General features: G+C 43.4%; 1 non-coding gene across 1 annotated transcript; it reads right to left on the bottom strand.

The window, feature by feature from the left end:
* Positions 1–15695: 15695 nt before the first annotated feature.
* On the bottom strand, positions 15696–15891 carry LOC147901899 (U2 spliceosomal RNA). Its single transcript, XR_015541108.1, has one exon. It is a non-coding gene; the product is annotated as a U2 spliceosomal RNA (small nuclear RNA).
* Between the last annotated feature and the right edge of the window lie 6501 nt (positions 15892–22392).

Raw genomic sequence — 22392 nt, 5'->3', positions numbered from 1 at the left:
CTCCTGGTCACTGCAACAGATGCAAGTTCACACTGCCAGCATCATTGTGTGGTATATATGGATAGCCAGATGGAAATAGGCCATTGATTAGTAGAGTACTTCCTTTCTGAAGACCCTCACTTCGATCTGGCAGGACCTTGTTGTTGGAAAAGTCACCTCCCCATCTATAAGCCCCCATGTGAGGAGAGCGTGGGGGAGGTAGACTTATGGTTAGGGCTACCACATGGGCAGCATATTGGCTACCATGTTGGTGAAAATAAACTGGTTGGATGTAGATGTTCGTGCCAGCCTGTGGCTTGGGGATGCTTGGATTCGATGGGTCCTAGACCCGTGAGCATCACGGTTGGGTGGTGAGCATGCCTGTGCCTCTACCAGATGCATATAAACATCCTCAGCTAGATGGGTTGTGCCCACCATCCCTGACTCTGCTTCTTGACTTTTATAGCCTCATATCTTGCAAAGTCCAAAATGGACGGCTTTGGAGGGAACCTGAGGGATGTCCTCCTCGAGCGATGGCTAAGCTAGGGCTGCTGCCACCGCCACCGCCACCAAATCTCTCCCGACGCAGAATTGACTTTTGTGGATGATGAACAGGACCTCCCAGGACAGTTCATATCTTTCCATAGGTTCACTCTGCACCTCGAAGGAAAAGACCTACACAACATCCACCGCAAGCTCAGAGTAACGACAAAGACGTTCGAAAGAGAAATGGAACAGTGCAAACGGCAATGAACGACACTGAGGGCGTGGGAGCCCTGCGCGAGCTACAAAGCAAGCCTTCTTATAGCGGAGCAATTCAAAGTGGCAATAGAAGCTTCTTTAAAGCCTCCCCGATACCAAAACATACGTTGTGGGAAGCCCTCACGAACAAAGGAAGAAAGATCTTCCAAGGAGACTGCAAAATGGATGGAGAAGAACGACAATATCAAGGAACTCATGGAAGTGATCAACCAGATGGAGAGAGCCTGTTAGGTAAGCTTCCTTGCTTAAATGTCCAAACTGGTCTTTGGAACGAAACAACTAAGTAGCTAGGCTCATGCACTATGGTGGGATATATTCATGGGCCAAGACCACCCGCAGCTTCTTGACAGGGGTGGGTGCTCAATGCTGCTTGGTCGCGTAAGGGGCTAGTAGTAACCAACATACGCTTCCTGAGAAATGGATTCATAGTTTTCCTTTTTGAAAAGTGAGAGATGGCAAGCTTTGTAGTTAGAAATGGAATGTGACCATTAGAACCCCTATCGGTACAGATGTGGGATCCCTCCTTTACTCCCAACATGCTGCCTCCTTCCAAAGCTCCCATTTGGGTCGAGTTCCCCGACCTTCACTAGTGATGATGCAAACGAAGATGACCATCCGACACAGGATCATGCTCTTACTGTCTGTCTCCAACATCTAGAAGATGATGGAGATCATGATTTTGCTTTCTAAGCATGATATATTTGGGTACTCTGCCCTAGGGGTGTTTCCCAAAAGTATTGTGGGAGCCATGTGTTTTTGGCTTTGATAGGTCTATTTGTTGGTGCATTGGTCTCCTAGACGTCTGAGTTGATCACACATACATGCATGATGAGCCTCTAAGCAATGCTAGATGAGATTTCTATGTTATGCTCACTAGCCTCTGAGCCATGCTCACTTGCCTCTGAGATTGTGTGGGAGCCATGTCTAGTTCTAGACCGGCATGCACAGTTTTGATGACCGTCATTGTCATGTTCTGTTCTTGGTTCCATTCCAGTAGTCCCTCACCTTTCCTCCATTGGGGGGTGTTAGGAAACAGAGTCAATTTGAGTGACTTTGAGTGTGTTTCTATTGGGATGCATCAATTTTACGAGCAAAAACCTATGAGCAGGTTTATCTGAGCGTGTTTTTCAAGAGATTTAAAAAAATGTATTTCTTTAGGAAACATGGTTTTTACACTTTTATTTTCACTAGAACTAGATCCCTTTATCATAAAAATATACAAACTAGTCACTCATTCATTTTTACACAACATAATTTTCTTATTTAGAGATATCCCTTTGTACCCCTATTATTACGTTTAAAAAGTGTTGATTCCTTTAAGAAACATCCCTCATAATCACTCTCAGTGTAATAATACTATGCATATATAATTACTTATTAACACATTTATATCATATGGCAATATCTTTTTAGTGTTTTTATAGCATAAATAACAAGATATTTATGGACATGTTTCTAAAGAAGTTTAAATTACTATAAATAAGTATTAACTTGGGCTTATATATCACTCTCATAAAATACATGTAATATTTAATACTATATATGCAAGATTTTCCAAAATATAACTTCATAGATGTGCTCAAAGGGGGTGTTCTGATCAATTTGAGTGGTTGAATGACTATATTTGGACATTGGATATGAAAGTTATGTCACTTTTAAAAGTGCTGTCCAAGGTAGTTTCGCCAGCGAAACTACCTTAGGAGACCTACTTCAAAGGGGTTTCACTGGCGAAACTACCTAGATGGCTTGCTTCAATGAGTTTTCTTTGAAGAAACCCTTTCATGAAGATAGGTTGAGAGAGGGTTTTCAATGTCACCCCCTATTAGGTAAAAGTTGTAAGAAGGATCATAAGGGAATTTTCCTAGAGAAGTCTACTGTACATGTGGGTTCCTTCAAAAGCCATCCCATTATGCTCTCACCATTCCTAAAGATTTTTGTATAAAATAGACATTGCTATAATACTTTGCATATTTCTAAGTGAAACTATGTTTTCTTCTGATCGATTTTTGCCATATTTATGAATAGTTGGAAGCTTTTTTTTCCCTTTGCTCGGATGCTCGAAAGATTTCGCTCAGAAAATGCTCGTCCCCTTTCTATTGAGTTCTAGCGTAGTACTATACTACTTTATATCCTAGAGTGCCATGTGTCACTATGGGACTTATCCCATATACATTTGACACTTAGCGTGTGTGTGCCTATCCTATAAAGGCATTGTACTTTCTCATGTCAAATCATCAAGCCTTAAGCCTTTCTTGATCATGTAAGTACTTTTCTTGGTTGTACATTTCTTTCTAGCATTCTTTCATTTCCATTATTTTTGCCTAGTCTTGCTTTTCTACTTTACTTTCCATTCCATGTCTTGCATCTTCACTTCTTTCAGCTGCCCTATGTAAAAGATAAAACTTGTCGGATCTGGCAGGCGGCTTTTGGGGGAATGACGAACATTTTTACAAATGGGTCAGAGTAACAGAGAGAAAAAGTGAAGGCGAGAGAAACAGGTGGTAGAGAAAGCAAAAGAATCTCAGCCACTACCGAACGGGGGCACAGCATTCTCAGGGAGATAAAGGAAAGTCTTAGAAGAGAAGCTATAGAAGTGATGGGCGGGAAAAGGGGATAGGGAAAACGAGCGAATGTTTAGGATGCTCAGGAAGAAGCATGCCCAGTAAAACATCGAAGAACTCAAAATAGATGGACATATGCTAGTTGACAAGGAATTGATCCTCCAAGCAGTGGTGCAACATTTTCAACAGGCAAGCAGCTGTGGAGCATTGTAGTTAATGCCCGATCGAGGGGGTGGTAGCCAGATTGGACGCTTCCTATCTAGAAAGATAGATCACAGCTACAGAATTGAAAGTAGTTGTGAATCAAATGGCTCAGGGAAAGACGCGTGGAGAAGACGTCCTTCCAATCGAATTCTTCCAAGGCTTATGGGAGACCTTAAGTCCTTTTCTCTTGCTAGTGAAAGGTTATCTAGATTCTAGAATCAACACAGGGATGATCAAGCTAATTCTAAAAGGAGGCCCGATCGAAGAACTCAAGAATTGGAGGCCACTTACAATGCTTAGCACTTGCTACAAAATCTTCACAAAGGTTCTGGCACTCAGGCTAAAAGGGAAAATGCAAGTTTGGATCAGAGAAGAGAAAAAAGGATTCATCCAAGGAAGAAATCCTCACACTATGGAAAGGACTGGAGTATGCTGAAGAGCATGGGCAAGACATCTGCTTCATGAAAGTTGACATTGACAAAGCCTATGATATAATGGAATGGGGATTTATCCTTCACGCTCTCCAAGATATGGGACTCAGACCTATTTTTAGGAGCTTTTTCAACGCCTTACTACGGGGGACTAAAGCTAAAGTGAAAGTCAATTAAAAAGCATTAGACACTTTCCATTTAAAAAGGTCCATTAGACAAGGATGTCCCTTTTCCCCCCTGCTTCTTGCTATAGCGGCTGATGTACTCGGACAGCTAATTCAAAGGGATATATTTTAGGCATTCAGTTCGGATACCAATGGGTTTCAAATGTTCAGATAAGAGTAGGTGGGAATGCGTCATCCACAAAGTCAAAGAGAAGATTGCAAGATGGCAAGGTCTCCAACCCACCCTAGCCAGAAGAAAGTTTGTACTAAATCATTATATTTATCCATCAGTAATTTACTTCATTTCATGCTGGTTTCCTTTGCAGAAAGCCTTGTCTCAGGTTAATACGCTTTTTAGAACCTTCCTGTGGGGAGGGGACTTGGGTCAAAGGAAAATGGCTAACGTTCACAGGAGGTATTGCATGATGCCGAAAGAAAAGGGAGGGCTGGGCATAGTGAATGTTGAGAAATCTTCAGCGAGGTTCATGGCACAGTGGATCCTCAAGGCCTTTCAGGCGCTGAATACTGATTGGGCTTTCCTGGTCAGAAAAAATGTCGATAATTTTAAACCCATTAGGTGCAAGCATCGGAAAAACCTTCCTGAGGGGAGAAGCCTTTTGTTGCCAAAGGATCAGAACTGTGGAAGGGGATGTGGAAGGCCTGGGAACTCCTCAAACCATCCTTTCTATGAAAAGGCTTTTTAAGCAAAACAGGAACTTTTTGTAGCCAAGACTTGATGGCAAGACCTTTGGGATAGAGCAAGTAGAAGGTGGAAGAGTGATGAAGAGCTGAGAAGGTGGTGTTAGACTTACTGATCTCCTGGGTGGCAGTTAGAGAGAGGGATTCTATGTGGGTGTGACCGCCCTCAGAGAGGTGTAGCACTTTCATCCTTTCTCAGCGTATTTCTGTACGTTAAAAGGGGGTTTAGCCAGGTCGCTCAGTTGCCAGGCCGAATTGAGGCTCGTTCTGGGCCTGGTTTGAGTCCTAGTTGCTGCTGGTTCAAGGACGCCTGGTTGGGGCTGGTCTGGCCAGGGTCGGGTCAACCTAACCAAGGTTGGGTTAACAGACCAGACCAGGTCAATTGGGTCGTCCAAATCAGCAGCCTCCCTGGCCCTATATATCCCTAGGGCTATTTTGCCTGGCCTTGTACGTTGTGGAGGTGCACTTTACAGCCTACCCGTGAGCTCTCTGAGGTCAGTTCTACCTTGGTTTACAGTCTGCAAATGGAGCAGTTTCCAGCCTGCATGTGTGGTGTTCCAGGTGCAGTTCCTGCTCTGGTTTGTGATCTTTTTTTCTCACCTGCATGTAGAGTTTTTCGTCTATACTCGTGCAGTCTATTCTCTCTCTAGTCGCAGTTTGCTGTCTCGCTCCCACATGTACGGAACAGCACACATGGCTGGCAGCATCTGGCTGGGGCAGAGCTGTGCAAAGGAGCCTGCAGGAGATGTACGGATCACTGTGCCAGGGTACGGGGTGCTGCAGACAGTAGTACGGCTCAGTTCAGAAGGCCTAAAGCATGGTATACACAGCCCTGACAGGGTATCCAGAGCCTGGACAGGTCCAAATAATTCTCGGCAGATTGCAGCAGGGTCTAGGCCAGAGAATTGGGCTGGAACAGGGCCGCACAGAGGCAGGAATGAGTTTACAGATCAGGGCTACCCGCCCCATGGAATTTGTACTTTTGTCGGTGGGGAAGAGGCTGCTGGTCGGCCAATAAGGACCCTACTGGGCTGCTCAATATTGAGGCCTTTGGGGCCTATAAAAGGAGCCCTTTGAGGGCTCGTAACTCATCCACTCAGGCAGCAGATTGGAGCAGCAGAGCAGCATATCTGGGCCACCATCCAGGGAATCCATGGAGGCTGAAGAGCTGCAGACATATAGATCGCGAAGTTCTTCGCGCCCTTTACGTCTCCCATCACTACCCCATATACTATACTCATGCCAAAACTCTCATGTTCAATCATCCCATGGCTTCTCACAATAGAACCTGAATGTGTCCCAACCCTTTAATGAATTTCCCGTACCATGTAAATTAGAACTGTTCAGCTTGATAAGCTATTTCACATCACTCTTTCACTCAGTCACACACAATGTATTACATGAATAAGAATGCTGGCTTACAAATGACAAATGTGTAGCCACTTAAAAGGTTGGCATTCACCATCAATCTCCTTCTGTGCCTTGAAGAATTAATCTTTCTGTGCCTACCTGTGACATGCAAGGAAACTAACTCACATGGATGCCACACTGTAACCTTGTAGAGAAAGAAATTAAAAGGAGATATCACTAGAACATGAAAACTACATGTGGACACGTGCATGAGATTTTGATTAACACCTTCATGTTGAAAATCACTTGTCCTTGATGTCAACTGCAAGGTTGAAGTTTGTCTCTTCCTTGACGTCAACCACAAGCTTAACGATGCAGCTCTTTCTCATCTGCCATTTTTTCGCAGCACAGTTTTAGAGTGCACCAATTTGGGGCCATTGATTCAATTCTCCTAAAAGAAATTGTCACCATTTGAAGATTCACAAGACAACATTGTCCTCATTAGGGTTGAGGTTTCAAAAGGACCATGGTTCAGAGCATAGGACCAAGACATATTCGGAGGATCGTACAGGCCCATCAACGATCAAGATCTCTCATTGCAGAGGCATCTCAGTAGAATTATCATCATTGCTTACCTCTCATAGGTTGAAGTATCCAGCAGAATTATCCGCATACTGTGAAAATACCAGATGCATATAAACATCCTCAACTAGATGGGGTCATGGCCATCTATGGCTCTGCTTCTTAACCAAATCTGTGTGTTCTTGATGCCTTGCGACACCAATCCCCTTTTTGCCTTTACGAGGGACATCTAGAGTCATGGAAAAAGTCCATAGAAATTTGTCTGTAAGTTTCATCAATCACAATCGATCAGACCCATGTCCAGGCAAATAAATTGCTTTGTAAATAAATGGTTGGGTGATATTTAGACCTTTTCCTCCTGGCAATATCATCACTTGATCATGTGCAATTCATTCGCTACCTTCGCATCCTTGTGTGCCTGAGTTCCATCATGGATCACCCTTCCTGGACAAAAAGTTAAAATAGAAGGGAGAAGCCTCTTTGGCTTCTGAATTTCCCCACATCATGGACATCCTGTCTCAGCTTGACTCTCATGGGTATGGGACAGTTTATCAGCAGACATAGAGCCATCTGACGGACCTTTCTTAGCACATCTGTACCATAGATTGTTATCTTCTCTTGCTGTCCATAATTGCTCTGTCTGACTTTTACTCTAATTTTTCAGCTCCAGCGTTGGATTTTGATTCAAAGTTGGAAGCCCCATCCTGTTCTAACTCTTGCTGCAGATGGGGCGTTGCTTTCTTGCCACAGTGGAAAAAGGGCTGGTTTTGGCTTCTAGTCGTAAAAATCCCATCAACTTGAGCTGCCTACTATGCTCAATCAAACCATGTGCGTGGTGCCAATCTGGGTTCTGTGCTTGCTGCTCTATTTTGGCTGATAAATCTCAGCAAGTCCTTTATTCCTGAGAGAACCTGAGGGATGCCCATGGAGTGTTTGGTTAATCTATTACCCACTGCTGCATGAGAAATAACATCATCTAGTTTATCAAAGATGCAAGATTGAACATGTCACCTAGTTGTCAACTAATCATGTGGCTTCTACCGTCTCCTGCTGATCATGGAAGAAATTGACTTCAGCACCAGTTTCTGCGCCCTTCCTTGCTTCCAATTGCTCTGGAGAACTGTCAAAGATCATCACATTTCCTTGGTTCCATGTGGTAGTAGTCTGCTTCCAATTAGTAACTCAAACTGGTCTGCAAAAAGTCCCAAATGGAGTTTAAACAGAAAATCACGACTCCTAGAGCTCCTTGGGTATGGCTCGACATTCAGGAGCTGATAAGGTGGTGTTAGCCTTACTGATCTCCTGGGTGTCAGTTAGAGAGAGAGGGATTCTATGTGGGTGTGACCGCCCTCAGAGAGGTGTAGCACTTTCATCCTTTCTCAGCGTATTTCTGTACGTTTCAAGGGGGTTTAGCCAGGTCGTTCAGTTGCCAGGCCCAGTTGAGGCTGGTTCTGGGCCTGGTTTGAATCCTAGTTGCTGCTGGTTCAAGGACGCCTGGTTGGGGCTGGTCTGGCCAGGGTCGGGTCAACCTAACCAAGGTTGGGTTAACAGACCAGACCAGGTCAATTGGGTCGTCAAAATCAGCAGCCTCCCTGGCCCTATATATCCCTAGGGCTATTTTGCCTGGCCTTGTACGTTGTGGAGGTGCACTTTACAGCCTACCTGTGAGCTCTCTGAGGTCAGTTCTACCTTGGTTTACAGTCTGCAAATAGGCGCAGTTTCCAGCCTGTATGTGTGGTGTTCCAGGTGCAGTTCCTGCTCTGGTTTGTGATCTTTTTTTCTCACCTGCATGTAGAGTGTTTCCTGCATACTCGTGCAGTCTATTCTCTCTCTAGTCGCAGTTTGCTGTCTCGCTCCATTCACAGATTTGCTCTCTATCTCAGTTCGTATAATCTGCTGCACTTTGACAAAATGTGCAACCACGTAAAGGTTGGCATTGACCATTCATCTCCTTCCAATATATACATTAATGAAATCATTTACCTGTGATATGCAAGAAACTAAGGTCACATGGATGCCAGACTGGAATCCTTGCAGAGGAAATAATTAAATGGAACCATGAAGCGTATGAGTGGACACTATGCAAAATGGAAGAACATGGAAGGGAACACCTTCTTCATGATGAAAAGAACTCTTCCTTGATGTCAATTGGAAGGTTAACCACATTTTTCTCTCTCTTAATGTTTGTCTTTGTTCTGTTCTTTCTCATCTGTCAATTTTTCCCACTGGAGTTTTGTGGAGCTACCCAATTCGCTGCTAGTGACAGTTAATTTTCTTCTTCTAATAGAAATTGTCACCATCTAAAAATTTACAAATCAAGCAGATAACATCGTCATCGTTGCTGTGTTTTATTCTCAACCTGTTTATGCTTCACCAAGATGCTTGAGAAGCCCCATGAGGGTCGAGGTTCCAAAGGACCTGTCTATGTGCTCTTGATGCCTTGCAACATCAATCCTTCTTGCCTTTATGGCATTAAAGTCCATAGAAGATTATCTGTAAGCTCTCTTTTTGGTAATCATGTCCGGGATGAATAAATGGTTGGGTGAGAGTTAGACCTTTGCACAGTCGCAACATCATCGCCTGATCATGCAATTCATTCACTCGAGGGTCCATGACACCCTCTATGTGCTTGAGTCATGATGGACATCCTATACCTCAGCTTGAGTCACGTGGGCATGGGAAAGTCTTAGAAGAGAAGCTATAGGAGTGATGGGCGGGAAAAGGGGATAGGGAAAACAAGGGAATGTTTAGGATGCTCAGGAAGAAGCATGCACAGTAAAACATCGAAGAACTCAAAATAGATGGACATACGCTAGTCGACAAGGATTTGATCCTCCAGGCAGTGGTGCAACATTTTCAATCGGCAAGCAGCTGTGGAGCATTGTAGTTAATGCCCGATCAAGGGGGTGGTAGCCAGATTGGACGCTTCCTATCTAGAAAGATAGATCACAGCTACAGAATTGAAAGTAGTTGTGAATCAAATGGCTAAGGGAAAGACGCGTGGAGAAGACCTCCTTCCAATCGAATTCTTCCAAGGCTTATGGGAGACCTTAAGTCCTTTTCTCTTGCTAGTGAAAGGTTATCTAGATTCTAGAATCAACACAGGGGATGATCAAGCTAATTCTAAAAGGAGGCCCGATCGAAGAACTCAAGAATTGGAGGCCAATTACAATGCTTAGCACTTGCTACAAAATCTTCACCAAGGTTCTGGCACTCAGGCTAAAAGGGAAAATGCAAGTTTGGATCAGAGAAGAGAAGAAAGGATTCATCCAAGGAAGAAATCCTCACACTATGGAAAGGACTGGAGTATGCTGAAGAGCATGGGCAAGACATCTGCTTCATGAAAGTTGACATTGACAAAGCCTATGATATAATGGAATGGGGATTTAACCTTCACGCTCTCCAAGATATGGGACTCAGACCTATTTTTAGGAGCTTTTTCAACGCCTTAGTGAAAGTCAATTAAAAAGCATTAGACACTTTCCATTTAAAAAGGTCCATTAGACAAGGATGTCCCTTTTCCCCCCTGCTTTTTGCTATAGCGGCTCATGTACTCGCATGGCTAATTCAAAGGGAGGTTGACAACAGAAATATTTTAGGCATTCAGTTCGGATACCAATGGGTTTCAAATGTTCAGATAAGAGTAGGTGGGAATGGGTCATCCAGAAAGTCAAAGAGAAGATTGCAAGATGGCAAGGTCTCCAACCCACCCTGGCCAGAAGAAAGTTTGTACTAAATCGTTATATTTATCCATCAGTAATTTACTTCATTTCATGCTGGTTTCCTTTGCAGAAAGCCTTGTCTCAGGTTAATACGCTTTTTAGAACCTTCCTGTGGGGAGGGGACTTGGGTTCACAGGAGGTATTGCACGATGCCGAAAGAAAAGGGAGGGCTGGGCATAGTGAATGTTGAGAAATCTTCAGCGAGGTTCATGGCACAGTGGATCCTCAAGGCCTTTCAGGCGCTGAATACTGATTGGGCTTTCCTGGTCAGAAAAAATGTCGATAATTTTAAACCTATTAGGTGCAAGCATCGGAAAAACCTTCCTGAGGGCAGAAGCCTTTTGTTGCCAAAGGATTAGAACTGTGGAAGGGGATGTGGAAGGCCTGGGAACTCCTCAAACCATCCTTTCTATGAAAAGGCTTTTTAAGCAAAACAGGAACTTTTTGTAGCCAAGACTTGATGGCAAGACCTTTGGGATAGAGCAAGTAGAAGGTGGAAGAGTGACGAAGACCATTATGAGCCAAGATGCTACTCTACCCTCCACACAAGATTCCCAAGTTCTCCTCAAAGGATGTATGCAAACCATCCCCAGACTAGAACCTCAAGTTTTCCTTCTGGTTGAGCCTTTTGGTTCAAAACCTTGAATCTAAATAGATCTCTCTGAGTTTCCCTCCATGTTCAGTCCATCTTTGCTCGCTAGGAAATGCGAGTTCCGGCCCCTTGCAGCACCTTGCAACATAAGCTCAAATCGCCTCTCCTTCATCTTCCGCACCTTGCAACATAAGCTCAAATCGCCTCTCCATCTTCTTCCCTCGCGCATTTCAATCACCCCGCACTATTCCCACGTCCCCCTTGGAACCCCTTTAAGCTCAAATCACTTGTTATTCCAGGTTTTCCTTTCTCATTCTTTACATTTCTCTCCTTTATTGATTTCAACCTGTATCCAAGCTCCATGCATCCTTCTGTCCTCTTTCCTTAGTTATCATCTTAAATTTGTAATTCTCCCTCACATATTAGGGTTGTAATGCCTCTTTGTCTTGATAGATGCAAAAAGTACAATAAATTTACAGAAAAGAAGAGGCTCAATGCTCCTTCACTCCTTTCTACCTGGAAACAAGACACTTTAGTTTGTAATTCAATGAGGTCTGGCGATTTTAAAGTTGTGCATTGATTTGCCTTTAACTTGTTTCACTACTCCATAGAAAAAGGTATTATGCATGGAAACTGCACAAAATTAGAACTAAATTGGACTTTAGAGCTTATTGTGAGCTAGTCTAGCATTTCCATCAGCCAATAAAAGCATGTTACATAATGGGCCTAAAGAACCCTATTCCAAGAGCGGTCTCGTGGAGTGGCAAGAAGCAACCAGCCTCGTCATCAACAAATGCTCAGAACCAGCAGAGTCGCAGAGGAGATGGTGTGGCTACAACAGCGACTTGGTGAGGAGGTGCATCCGGCGCTGAGAACTGCTGGTAGAGCTTCGGAAGAGATGGTGTGGCTAAAACAGCTCCTTGGGTATGGCTCGACATTCAGGAGCTGAGAAGGTGGTGTTAGACTTACTGATCTCCTGGCTGTCAGTTAGAGAGAGAGGGATTCTATGTGGGTGTGACCACCCTCAGAGAGGTGTAGCACTTTCATCCTTTCTCAGTGTATTTCTGTACGTTAAAAGGGGGCTTAGCCAGGTCACTCAGTTACCAGGCCCAGTTGAGGCTGGTTCTGGGCCTGGTTTGAGTCCTAGTTGCTGCTGGTTCAAGGACGCCTGGTTGGGGCTGGTCTGGCCAGGGTCGGGTCAACCTAACCAAGGTTGGGTTAACAGACCAGACCAGGTCAATTGGGTCGTCCAAATCAGCAGCCTCCCTGGCCCTATATATCCCTAGGGCTATTTTGCCTGGCCTTGTACGTTGTGGAGGTGCACTTTACAGCCTACCCGTGAGCTCTCTGAGATCAGTTCTACCTTGGTTTACAGTCTGCAAATAGGCGCAGTTTCCAGCCTGTATGTGTGGTGTTCCAGGTGCAGTTCCTGCTCTGGTTTGTGATCTTTTTTTCTCACCTGCATGTAGAGTTTTTCCTGTATACTCGTGCAGTCTATTCTCTCTCTAGTCGCAGTTTGCTGTCTCGCTTCATTCACAGATTTGCTCTCTATCTCAGTTCGTATAATCTGCTGCACTTTGACAAAATGTGCAACCACGTAAAGGTTGGCATTGACCATTCATCTCCTTCCAATATATACATTAATGAAATCCTTTACCTGTGATATGCAAGAAACTAAGGTCACATGGATGCCAGAATGGAATCCTTGTAGAGGAAATAATGAAATGGAACCATGAAGCGTACGAGTGGACACTATGCAAAATGGGAGAACATGGAAGGGAACGCGTTCTTCATGACGAAAAAGACTCTTCCTTGATGTCAATTGGAAGGTTAACCACATTTTTCTCTCTCTTGATGTTTGTCTTTGTTCTGTTCTTTCTCATCTGTCAATTTTTCCCAGTGGAGTTTTGTGGAGCTACCCAATTTGCTGCTAGTGACAGTTAATTTTCTTCTTCTAAAAGAAATTGTCACCATCTGAAGATTTACAAATCAAGTAGATAACATCGTCATCGTTGCTGTGCTTTCTTGTCAACCTGTTTATGCTTCACCAAGATGTTCGAGAAGCCCCACGAGGGTTGAGGTTCCAAAGGACCCGTCTATGTGCTCTTGATGCCTTGCAACATCAATCCTTCTTGCCTTTATGGCATTAAAGTCCATAGAAGATTCTCTGTAAGCTCTCTTTTTGGAAATCATGTCCGGGATGAATAAATGGTTGGGTGAGAGTTAGACCTTTGCACAGTCGCAACATCATCACCTGATCATGCAATTCATTCACTCCAGACTCCATCACCCCCTCTGTGTGCTTGAGTCATGATGGACATCCTATACCTCAGTTTGAGTCACGTGGGCATGGGAAAGTTCATAATCAGATATCGGGCACAGAGAGGTATTGTATGGTATTATAGGTCACCTGAGTGGCTCTTTACTCAGCCAGTTGTAGAAGATCACCTGATAGAGCGGCCAACCGTGGGAAACCTCCTCTCATCTTGTCTCTGTACCCTTTCTAGGGGAGTTGCACTTTTACCTAGGTGTCTCCGTAGTGCTAGGATGTCTGCATTAATGACAGTCCTTTTCTCGGGAAACCAACATGATGCCTATAGATAGCTAAGGGCTTCGTGCCTTTTATGTCTCCCAATTATAGCCTTCACTAACCCATATCCTATACTCATGGCAAACTTCCATGTTCAATCAGCCCATGGCTTCTCACAACAGAACCTAAATATATCCCAACCCTTTGGCGAATTCCTTGTACCATGTACATAGAACTGTTCAGCTTGATAAGCTATATTCACATCACTCTTTCACTCAGTGATACACAATGTATTACATGAATAAGAATGCTGGCTTACTGTGCAGCCACTTAAAGGTTGGCATCCACCAGCAATCTCCTTGCAATATATACCTGTGACACACGAGGAAAACAAACCAAACGGATGCCAGACTTGAATCTTGTAGAGAAAGAGAATTAAATGGACATGTCACTAGAACCATGAAGCCTACATGTCCACACTGTGCATGAGATTTTTGACACCTGCAAAATGGAAAACCATAAAGAGAACACCTCCATGCTGAAAAAGACTTTTAGATGATGTCAACTGCAAGGGTTTGTCTCTTCCTTGATGTCAACTACAAGGTTCATCTGCGATTTTTCCCCAGCGTACGGAGTGACCCATTTTGCTGCTAGAGGCTGTTAGATTTAATTGTTCTAAAAGAAATTGTCACCATTTGAAGATTGTCAAATCAAGTAGACAACACTGTCATCATGAGGGTTCAGGTTCCAAAGGGCCATAGTATAGGACCAAGACATATTCGGAGGATCATACATGCCCATCAACAATCCTCAGTCCCATGTGATCAAAGGTCTCATTGCAGGGCATCTCAGCAGAATTACCCGCATACTCTGAAAATACCAGATGCATATCAACATCCTCAGCTAGATGGGTTGTGCCCATCTCTGACTCTGCTTCTTGACTTTTATAGCCACGTATCTTGACACAGTTAACCAAATCGGTGTGTTGTTGATGCCTTGCAACACCAATCCCCTTTTTGCCTTTGTGAGGGACATCTGAGAGTCATCGCATTTAAGTCCATAGAGAATTGTCTGTAAGTTCCTATTCGGTCACGTATCATTAAGACCCGTGTCCAGGGCAAATAAATTGCTTTGCATTAAAATACATGGTCGGGTAAGAATTGCACCTTTGCCCCCTGGCAACACCATCAGTTGACCATGTGCAATTCATTCACTCCCATCACCCCCTCCGCATCCTCATCATATATGTGTGCCTGAGTTCCATCATGCATCACCCTTCCCAGGCCAAAACAGAAAGGAGGAGCCTCTTTGGCTTATGAATTTCCCTGCCTCATGAACATCCTATGTCTCAGCTTGAGTCGCATGGGTATGGGAAAGTTTATCATCCACACATCTGATGGATCTTTCTTAGCACATCTGTACCATAGATTGAATCTTCTCTTGCAGTCCATAATTGCTCTGTCCGACTTTTTCACCTCTAATTTTTCAGCTCCCATTCTGTACTAACTCTTGCTGCAGACGGGGCCTTGCTTTCTAGCCACAGTGGACTGCTTTTGTCTAACTTGGGCTGCCTACTATGCTCAATCCAGATTCCAAACCATGTGCTATAGTGATGGTTGACCTCGATGATTCAAGCCATACGCAGATAGTCTAGTGTTGCTTTCTCGATTGGCATGAAAGACCGTTGCTGCATTGGAGTCGGTTGGCGATCTGTACTCTCTTCTCACGTTCTGAATCGTAAAGTGATTCTTGTCAAGAATTGGCAATTGCCAACTTCCTTCCTACTAATGGAGCAACCCGTGAGACAGCAACAGTAGGTACGGCAATCCGCCACAAGCGCCTTTCTTCTCAACACAACCAGCCATCTACACTCACCCAATCTGTGGACGTTCAACCTCCGGCCACTTTCCTATCAGCATAGCCCACATCTCCAATCTGCAGCTTCTCTGGAACGACCAACGAATTGCTCTGGGGACGACATCTGACTTCACTAGCACAAAGGACTATGTACATTTGGCTCTGCGCAAAGGGGAGAGTGCAGACCTGATTGAAAGCGTCCGCGTCCTCGGTCGTGTGCGTCCTTCCTTGTTAGGATTTGGATTGGGGTCTCCCGAGGGAGAAGGGGTGCGCCAGCCCTCTGAGGTAGTGCAAGACACAGGCGACGCTCGCAGTCCCGGGCAGCAAGCTGCCGGATGGGGCTGCCCCCTGAAAGAAATTAGGTTAATATCATGTGACCCGATGGGTCACGTATCAGATATTAAACTGATAAGAACAGATACTACACTTGATCTTAGCCAAAAGGCCGAGAAAGGTATGAAGAGCAGGCAGTCGCAGGCTCCGCTAAGAGAGCCCTCCCCTCACCCCCTTTTGCAGTGCTGCTTATGGGGTAGTTATGCCACGTGTCCACCATCTGTTGCATGCATCCCTCTCCATCGCTTTTCGTATCTTTTAGAAATTGAAGCCTAATACATTTAATACTTAATTTGGATTGGAAGCATGGAACTTAGCCTACTCACTCAAAAATAGAATCATTGCACACTACTGGCAGATGATCACAACCTCTTCTCTTCAGGCAACTAAGGGATGGTTAAAACTACCAAAGTGCAAAGTCTTGAAATTACTAGGTGTCCCTACATTATTTGACGTGTTAATGGGCGTGGCTTTTAGAAAGGTTCAAGGACAAATTCCCGACGTGGAGAGGCTACCCATCGAATTTGGCAAGGGTGAAACCTATCCTATAGGCACCTTGTACTTGTCTAGATCTTCTCCGGGGGGTGCTCACCAACAACTCGTTACCTTATCTCCCAACAAGTAAAGTGGACTTTTTGCAATAACGGAAATAAGGAGGTAAGAATGAGGGTTGTTGATATTCTTGACAAGGACTTTTTGCAATAACGGAAATAAGGAGGTAAGAATGAGGGTTGTCGATATTCTTGATAAGTAGCTTACAAGCTAGCAACCTTGTAGGTTAGCAGAGTAGTTATTAGCTCAGGCACCTCGTAGGCACAACTTCTCCTGCTCAAAAACACCTCCCCAATTAAACTACGTATGGCTCCTAGCTCGCATAATCATTCTCTATGGCCACAATCTATAACCTTGAGCCTTGCCATGCCAAATGAAGTGACCTTTGGAGATCACTTTGCCGTGCCTTTGAGGCCATAAAAGCACAAATTGGATTTTGAACAAACGGATCCTTTATCAATATTTTGGCATTTTTTAGGGGTGCAACATTAGTTGACACTATGTTAACAAGGCTAGCAAATTGTTCAAGACAAGCCTCCTGGTGCAAATATAAGCGTGGCTTGAAATCAAGAGGGAATTCATTCTCACCAATAGTGATAGGAAGACACCCATGAGCAAATCGACTCTCTGGTAAGAAAGTCGTCGGTGGAAAGGAGGGAACTTCTTGTTCTATGAAAAAAGTATTGGTTGGGTCGATGGTCCTTATTTTCTTTGCAACCCAACTCCTGAGGGTACCTCGAGGTGAGATTGTATCGGTTTTCAATTAGAGATGGAAGCATTCTTATAATCTGTGCACTTGGAAGAAAGCCCCCTAGAGTCTAAGAGAGAAAGAGACATTCATATAGAGATACACAAGCTGAATTATAATGCAATACTTTATCCCATGATAATCCCAAAAGTAATGTCCATGATGAAAGTAGGTGCGGGTTTTTTATTTTGGTGGCAAAAATGCCGGCCTTTGTTATTATAACATCAAAAACATTATAGCCTTGGCTGAAGTTATGGGTAGACTGCCCACGACCTACGTTGCATAGGAGCAAGCTACACTACTACTCGACCCAACTCCATGAACCACCCCCAAACCAATTCAGCATATACACGAACATTATTACCAAAATATGATAGCATCGTCTTAACCCCCCCTAGAATTACATTTTCTATGAACCTAAGACCTAAACCGAAACCAAATACCACTTTATTTGAACCGACCATATGCCAAGTAATATTGCTAGCTGTATATATGGCCAGCACACAGATAAAGTCCACGTAAGATCCCCAATGAGAACCAACATCCGCTTTGAACACATGTTGAATCCGCCCATCGATCCCACAGTTGTGATAGAGCTTAATCCCACCTCTGATAGAGCCAAAAACTCTATACCAAACCCTCTGGGCAATCCCACAAGACCTGAAGAGATGGGATAAATCGTAAAAAGCCAGGCCACACAGAGAGCAACATAGATTTATATTCTTTCACCGGACAACTCTACACTTAAGAGGACGCCACATGTGTACTACCTTGCACAACATAAAAATGGTCTTTCTCACCCTACAACCTTTTCAAATTTCTTTCAGCCTATCTGACCACCATTTCGGCAACCTTCTCTTTTTTAATTTAGCATTGAGGTTTCCAAACATGGTCCTACTCTCCATCACTTTCCTATACCCTACTTTTGCTGAGATTTTCTGTAGTGCGACCCTCTACATTCCATTGGTTGATTGTCCACATCAAAAAAGGAACACCGTTTGTTGTCCAGCTTTTAGGAATGCTATTTACTACCTACAAGATGCGGGCTTCTTCTCTATTATCAGATTGTATTGCTCAGCCAACCATATTATTAATCTCTAATCAGCTCTATGTTCGTCCCAAAGTTGAAGCCAAGAGTACCACCCTTTGTCCTTGCTCGGGGAAGAGCCATTCTGCAATTGGGTCTCCATTGTAAGAAATTGTCCTACTCCACCATAAATCCTCATGGAGGCTAGCATCACCACACAGGCTAGTTCTCCCCTTCCAAAACCATAAGCCACCATAGAATTTCCAAGCATCAAGTAAAACTGCTACCAAATTTGACCCCCAAATCTTAAGAGGAAACCTTGAACATATCTTCTCATACCGAGTGAGGTTTTCCCACATACCAACCTTCCTGCCCACTCTTTTCTCCACAAACCACTTTAATACATTTAATCCAAGAAGCCTCACATTCCAATATTGTTGGCAATCATTTAGATAGCAATGCAACATTCTTCTTATCAACGTTATGGTCTCCCAACACCCCCTGCCTTGGGAGATTTTAATGCTTCCCAAGGCACATAGTGCCATTTCATGTTGCACGCATCCTCCAACCAAACAAATGCCCTAAAAATCTTCTCTATTTCCAACCAATGTGACTTTCTAAACCTCTAGATGGATGCCAAGTAAGTAGTGGGCAAAGAGAGAACATGCTTCAACACAAGAATCCTAGTACTCCACCCCATGGTAACCCCACACCACTGCCTTAATTTCAATGTAATCTTATCCCTTAACCACTCGAAGATCTACTTGACGGTAACCCCCACCTCCAATGGAGCTCCAAGATACTTAATAATAACTCCCCGGTCAACCCATGGTCCTAGGAAACCATTTAGCCATTCAAGCTTAGGAACTGTGTTTGTTGTTAAGATAAGCGACTTAAGCTAGTTACAGATTGACCCGTTTACCTCACAAAATCTGTTCATCATCTCACTAAAGACAAGTTGGCTAGACTCTCGTGGTCCTCCATTGAAACAGAGATCATGCCATCAGCAAAAAATTGGCCACTAAAGAGTCCTAGAAGGCAACCTCAAGCATCTAACTACTCCATCATTCATAGCCTTTTAAATGGCCAACTTCAATGGAACATTACAGAGGGCAAACAGGGTTGGGGCCAATGGGTAGTGATGGCCTCATCCTACTTCATTTCTTTGGGAACAACTTTGCCAGCTTGACATTAACATCCTGGGACAAAGTCACCTTCAACCCGGAGTCATTTATCATTACAACATAATCTAACTTAATAAGATCCCAAAAAACCCAATAAAACTCTGTGGTAAACCCATTCTTATAATCTATGCACTTGGAAGAAAGGATATTCAAGGATCGTGCATTTAATTTAAACTAAGGATGAAGAATTGACTTTTCTTAAAGCACATGATTTGTAGTTCTTGAAGGGGAAAAGTGGGGCAATAGGATTGTCTGAGTGGGGTGTGAAGGGATGCCAACTACAACAAGTTGGCAATAGGGATCAAATTGTGTGAGGGGGGTGGGAATCGATATGCAAGAAAAGTGAGCCAATAGGATTGTGAATGGGATCGAGATAGGGAGAAAAGAGATGCAATGAGAATGTGAGTCTACTTTATGTGAAGATTTTAGCAAGCAAAAATTTTGAAAGGACTAATGATGATGGTGAGGCTTGCTTCGTCTGAAGACTTTAGGAGGAAACAAAATTAAAAGACTGGAGCATGATGGTGAGCCTTGCTTTACATGAAGATTTTCCAAGGCAACAAAATTAAAAGAATGGCATAACAATTGCATTTGCCTCTTGTTTGGGTTGAGAAAGCCCCTAAGATGAAGAGAGAAAGAGATTCATCTAGAGATACACAAGCTGAATTATAATTCAATACTTTATTCCATGATAATCCCAAAAGATATCTCCATGATAAAACTAGGTGTGGGGTTTTTATTTTGGGGCAAAAATGCCATCCTTTATTACTAAAACATCAAAAACAATACAGCCTTGCTTGGAGTTAAGGGTAGACTTTCCACAACCTATGTTGCATAGGAGCAAGCTACACTACTACTCGACCAAGTTCCATGAACCACCCCCAAACCAATTCAGCATATACACCAACATTACTACCAAAATATGATAGCATTGTCTTAACCCCCCCTAGATCTGCATTTCCTCTAAACCCATGACCTAAAGCGAAACCAAATACCACTTTATTTTGAACCGACTAGATGCCAAGTAATACCACTAGACGTACATATGGTCAGCACGCAGATAAAGTTGACGTAAGGTTTCTTGTATCCCCAAGCCTCCGCTTAGCCTCCACTTTGAACAGATATTTAATCTGCCCATCAATCCCACAACTATGATAGAGCTTAATCCCACCTATGATAGAGCCACAAACTCTATACCAAACCCTCTGGGCAATCACACAAGACCAGAAGAGATGGGATAAACCCTAAAAAGCTAGGCCACACAAAGGGCAACATAGATTTATATTCTTCCGCCTGCCAACTCTACACTTGAGAGGAAGCCACATTTTTAAGACCTTACAAAACATAAAAAAGGCCTTTCTAATCTTGCAACCTTTCCATATATCTTTCAACCTATCTTTCAACATATGTGACCACCGTTTCGGCAACCTCCTCATTTTTATTTTAGCATTTAAGTGTCCAAACATGGTCCTACTCTCCATCAATTTCCTATACATTACCTTTGCTAAGATTTTTGGCAGCCTCCACATCAAAGAAGGAACGCCATTTGTTGTCTAGCTTTTAGGAATGCTATTTAACACCTACAAGATGAGGGCTTCTTCTCTGTTACTCAAATGGTATTGCTTAGCCAACCACATTATTGATCTCTATGTTTTTCCCAAAGTTGAAGCCAAGAGCACAACCCTTTGTCCTTGCTCGGGGGAGATCCATTAATGCAGTTGGGTCCCCACTATAAGAAATGTCCCACTCCACCATAAATCCTCAAGGAGGCTTGCATCACCATAGAGGCTAATTCTCCCCTTCCAAAACCAGAAGCCACCATAGAGTGTCCAAGCATCAAGTAAATCTACTACCTACATCCCATAGTGTAAATACACTTTATTGGTGAGTGCTCCCTAATATTAGAGTTAGTGAATATTTCCACTGCTAACATTGGCACACTCGGTGGTTAGCTTTTTTTAAAATTCTATCTATTTGAACCCAGTGAGTCATTTGTAGGACCATTATAATGGAATATAATAGACCTTTCATTTGATGTAACATCACACCAATTCAAGGCTATGCCAAAAAATAGAGAGAAGAGCTTGGTGCAATACCAATGTTCAACCTACCTCCAAACATGGCTATCTACCATACTTGAAAGAAAGGACTTAGTTTGCAATAAAGATAAACTAACCTACGTGCATATCATCATCATGTCCTCAAGTACAATGCAAGAGCACGTGCAAAAAAATGGTGTCACCATTGTACTTGAGCATATACTCAAGTACAATGCAAGAGCACATACAAAATATGGTTCCGCCATTTCATAAAAAAATGCCAACGTTGTGAAGCCATAAAATATTTGAAAATTGTACAAAATAAAAGCATAGGACCATGAATGAATTATATTTTCACTCCATTTGCACATGCTCCTTTGCCATTTCCCTGAGTTTCTGATCAACCCCTTCTAAGGCATTTATCTCTTCCTTGAGTAACAAATTCTCAATGTTCAAGTCGCAATGGGTTGCACCCATTTGATCTAATTGTAGAAAAAACTCTGCCTTCATTTCTTCCAACCAAGTCGTGACAGTAGGTAGGCATTGTTTTTGGACTCTCACCTGGGTAGTGAGTTTGGAGACTTGTTTCTCTTGCATAGTTCTATACTGTGCATGTTCCCTCTTGACTTCTTCTAGCTCTAACTGTGTGGCATGTAGCTTTTTCTACATGTCGGCCTTCTTTAGCATGTATTCATGTCCAGCCTTCTTGTCCTCTGTTAATTCTTGTACTTGTTACTTTAGCTGCAATTGAATTTTCCTAGTCTGCTGGTGTGGCTAGCAACTCTTCTTCTACAAGAGGCGTATCCCACAGTCTTTCGGGCAAGGAGCCAACCTAGATAGCCATAGTGGCTTCCTCCTTTGAGTATTGGGCATCTTCCAGTGCTGGCATCATGTCCCTCTTTGCTTTGTCCTCCTCAGGCCTTTTCTTGTAGTTTGCCTTTGTGCGGTCTTCACTGTAGTGTTGGACTTCCTCTAGGCCCTTTGCATCCATATGGCTAGAAAATTTGAATAATGTTGCAATGAACGGCCCTATCTTTGAATGAGCATTGGAGGCACTCATCAAGTCTTTTCTAGCA

The sequence above is a fragment of the Dipteris shenzhenensis genome, chromosome 5 (genome assembly GCF_047967505.1).
Source record: "Dipteris shenzhenensis isolate YYH24624 ecotype China chromosome 5, Dip_SZ_1.0, whole genome shotgun sequence".
NCBI lineage: Eukaryota > Viridiplantae > Streptophyta > Polypodiopsida > Gleicheniales > Dipteridaceae > Dipteris > Dipteris shenzhenensis.
This window is presented reverse-complemented; position numbering and strand designations above follow the sequence as displayed.